Here is a 4,061-nt window from a genome sequence, read left to right on the forward strand (position 1 = left end):
CTTGTGGAGTTGTTTGGTGTAAAATGCCCAGAGTAGTTTTTTAGTGTAATAAATAGGAGAGGATACCAGGCAAACTAGTCAAAGCGGTAGTGTAGAGGCTAGAATTAATGGCCCAAACCTGGCGTCCTGAAAGTGAAGTTTAGATGTTGCGTATATCACCTTATATGGTGGCAAAACGTGGTTTGTTAAGTAGCACGTGCGTCATTAGTGTTTTAACAGAGCGTAAGAAAAATAGTCCTTTAGGTTAATTTGGAGAATCTTCATCAACAATAAGAGTAGTTAATAGAAGTGAGACAGATTAAAGTGTTGGTGTCTAAACTAGGCAGCAAATGAAATGTCAGTGTTCCCTTTAACTGTAAATATGTCAAGTAGTTGTAGCGTACAAAGGTAAATTCTTAGAACAAACTATGCTTCCTAAAAAAAGGTGTAGCGGTAGAGCGCGTAAAGAAAGTCTAATTCAAACTTAGGACGAGCTGGTAGCCGAAAGTGTAGGGTCACTTTTCACTTTGATGTAGGCAGCTAGGTAGCATAGCCACTATGGGTGCTTTTTATCATGGGCTTTTTGGTTGTTGGAGGAAATATGAGTGCGTTCATGGCTCTTTTGTTCTTCACAGAACCGCTGATGTCACCTGGAAGGCCGGATTTCTGCAGGGAAGGTAACGTGTCTGCAACTGTTCTCTACACATGCTAGTGAGCATGCCTGTGAAGATGCCTGCTTATCACTCTGACTTTATTGTTCCACAGAACCGCTGAGTGGACACCTGGATGTCTGCAAGTGAGGTAATATGTCCGCAACTTGTTAACACATCCTGCCAGTGAAGACACTTACCATGCTGCTGTGACTCTTTTTCTTTGCAGGAGCAGAGATTCGTCACCTGGAAGGCTGGATTTCTGGGAGTAAGGTAGTGTGTTTGCAAGTCATCATAACACATCCTTCCAGTGAAGATGCTTGCTTACCACTGTGTTTTATTATGTTTTTAGCTGCACAGGACCACTGATTCGTCACCTGAGAGGTGGAATTCCTGCGAGTGTGGTAGTATATTTGCAACTCATGTTAACACATCTTTCCAGTGAAGACGCTTGCTTACCAGTCTGATTTTTATTGTTCGGCAGAACCGCTGAGTGGACACCTGGACTTCTGCAAGTGAGGTAATATGTCTGCAACTTGTTAACACAACCTGCCAGTGAAGACACTCACCATGCTGCTGTGATGTTTTTATTTTTTGACTTTGCAGGACCACTGATTTGTCGCCTCGAAGGCTGGATTTCTGCAGTATGGTAGCGTGTTTGCTAGTCATCTTAACACGTCCTTTCAGTGAACATTATTCCTTAGCACTTTTTTTCTTCACAGGACCACTGATTCATCACACCGAAGGGTGGATTTCTGCCGGTGAGGTGATGTGTCTGCAACTCATCGTAGTACATCCTACCAGTGAAGATGGGTGCAATACTGCTGTGTGACTTTAGAAGCCCGGATGTGTAGGTATTCAGTCTGCAAGTCATGGTAACGCATCCTACCCCAGCAGCTTACTTACAGTATTGCTTTGTGACCGTTTTATCCCCCGTAGGCCTTGAAGAAATGCTGAAGGACTCGGTGGCCTCTGCAGTTCAACCAGGTGCGATGAACTCCCCGTCACAGATTGTCACCAATGGCAATTAACCAAAGGAAGGTTACTGTCCTAATATGGTCTGTCCTCTCCTCCGCAGATGAAGAGCACCTTGAAGCATCTGCGCATCGTCGCCTCTGCCTGTCAGCGTGGTGTACAGTAATTGTTTTAGTGTTCTCTCTCAGACCGCACCAACAGTCTATTGCAGATGTGGAGGTAATGTAAAACCTTGTGAAACTGTAGGTATTTAACTTGTGTTTTTCTGGTGTTTTTTTTTTAAATGCAGAAATTGTTTTGAAATGTCAGAGGACTTGTTTTAGGTTTGGCCGAACACTCAAGTAGAGCGTTTTGCCCTGTCTCCGGAACCCCAATGGACAGGATTTCAAATGTCTCTCCGAGTTGGAAATCCCACCAAGACTTTGGCTCTAGATGGATTCGGCGTGCACCAACGTGCCCTGACTGTTTGACTGACTGAGGGTCTGGGTGGTATTGTGTTGTGCAATGTAGGGTCAAGGTTGTGGATGTTGTAGCTTAGATCCTAGAATGCCGGCATGTTGTTAGTTGGAGTTGAGCTTGTGGATTAGTCGATTAGTTTTGTGGGGGTTGAGGTGTGGTTTGGGTGACTTGACCGGGACTAAGAGCACACACAACAACCAAAAAAGGAGCAAGGAACGCCAAATGTGTCGCACAACAGGCACCAAGGATTTCTCAATGTAACATATGCGTGGAAACGGTTACAGCAAGGAGACATTGTGGACAAATGAAATACAAACATACTCAAACACGGTGTTGGAACAGAGCAGCACATGACTGCTAAAGTAAAGAGCAAGAATGGAAAAACGCACAGTTGCAACTACAAATGAGCAATGCTATCAGCAAACACATCCAAACCCGGATCAAAGCTGTGGACAACTGGGAAATCAATCGGTGGCATTTCAAACCAACAATGAAGGTGTCACTGTTTTAATCAAGTACTTGAACAAGGGAATTGTGGAAATGCAAGTATGGGTTCTGTGACCAACATGATATTCAAATGTGTCGGGGTGCTGGTTTTTTGGGATTTCAGCACTTTCAGAACGGTCCCTTTATACCAATGATGGGGGAAATGTGGGAAATGAATGAATAATGAATAATGTGTGTCATGGTGTGGCAAATTGCTGCTGGGTTGTCAACAAAGGTTTTGTGCTGCCTTTCACCTGGACAGGTGAGAGGTGGGGTCAGTGCTTGAAAAGGACAAAGATCCTTTTCTGGTCCCACCCCTTGCGTTTTGTGGTGTCATTGCATCGCATGGTCACGTCATTCCAGAAACCTGTGCTTTTTCTCTCTGTTTCTGTTGCTTATCTGTCAGGTACCCACTGCCACCCCAACTCCACCTAACACTGTGGTGGTGGGGGGTGGAGCAAAGGCCAGAATCTGAGCTGGGGGACAAAAGTTGACCTGCTTGTTTTTTTGGTCAATAAATGTGTTTTCCACATTTCCACAGCTTGTAAGTGTCCCTACTCTGCTAACCCTAACCCTTTAATCCCGTTTGTCATTGTCATGTTAACCTTGTTTAATAATGGTCTTCTGTACCAGAGGGGTGGTCTTGACCTGGACAGTTTTGGCCAGACTTGCGTCACCACAAACCCAAACATGCTTTTTGTAATGGATCCGTTTCAGTCAATACAGTCGTGTCCAGAATTTGCCTTTGCAGAAATGAGCACGACATGTTCGACAATCAGGGCGCGCCGTTGACGAGGAATGGTGAGTGGAGCAAGCGAAGTGTATTTTTAAATGCAGTGTGCGTTTGAGTTGGCGATTCACTGACATGTTTGTCTCTTGTCTTCCAGATGGTCCGGTGACGTCACTCCCCGGCATCGCTGAGTTCCGGCCTGCGACCTTTTGTTTATTTTTGTCAATGCCATGTTGTGAAATGACTGAATAAAAGTTGTTGATGGAAGTTTTTGTGGTTTGCTCATATTTGTGAGTTTGGAACATTGGAATGTGTTTTGATAAAGACAGATTTGAAGTTTACGCAATTGCAGGTGTTATGTTTTTGTGTGTTTTACACAGGGACTGGAGGATCTGGAGTGGGTGGTTGTGTCCTGCCAAACAGTGCCCTGGTTTCCCCTTAGTGTCAAAGCCTTGGTATTGTAGTCAATAAATTGTCCCACACAATGTTGTGTGTTTGTTTACAGTTGAGTGAGTGACATTGTTGTGATAAGGTGGCTTTAAAAAGTACAAGCAAGATGTGCCATTATAGGTTGAACGCACGTTTCGAGTGTGTGAATCATGCCATGAAGTTACAGTCATTACATAGAATCTGTATTTGAAAAAATCTATGCCATTGCTCGTCATAACAGTCATGCCAGTGGGTGCAGTCCAGCCACGCTGACGTCTCCAAAATGCTAAATGTTTGAAATGCATTGTGTGTTCATCAGTTAAATACATGATGTATTGCCTGCCATGGAAAGC

General features: G+C 44.2%; 1 long non-coding RNA gene across 1 annotated transcript; it reads left to right on the forward strand.

Annotated features, from left to right (window-relative positions):
• The first annotated feature begins 443 nt into the window (after positions 1-443).
• LOC114428610 (uncharacterized) lies at positions 444-1,817 on the forward strand. Its single transcript, XR_003669602.1, has 6 exons — positions 444-656; positions 745-780; positions 1,236-1,278; positions 1,352-1,479; positions 1,569-1,616; positions 1,708-1,817. It is a non-coding gene; the product is annotated as an uncharacterized LOC114428610 (long non-coding RNA).
• The last annotated feature ends 2,244 nt before the right edge of the window (positions 1,818-4,061 follow it).

The sequence above is a fragment of the Parambassis ranga genome, chromosome 24 (assembly GCF_900634625.1).
Source record: "Parambassis ranga chromosome 24, fParRan2.1, whole genome shotgun sequence".
Taxonomy (NCBI): Eukaryota; Metazoa; Chordata; class Actinopteri; family Ambassidae; genus Parambassis; species Parambassis ranga.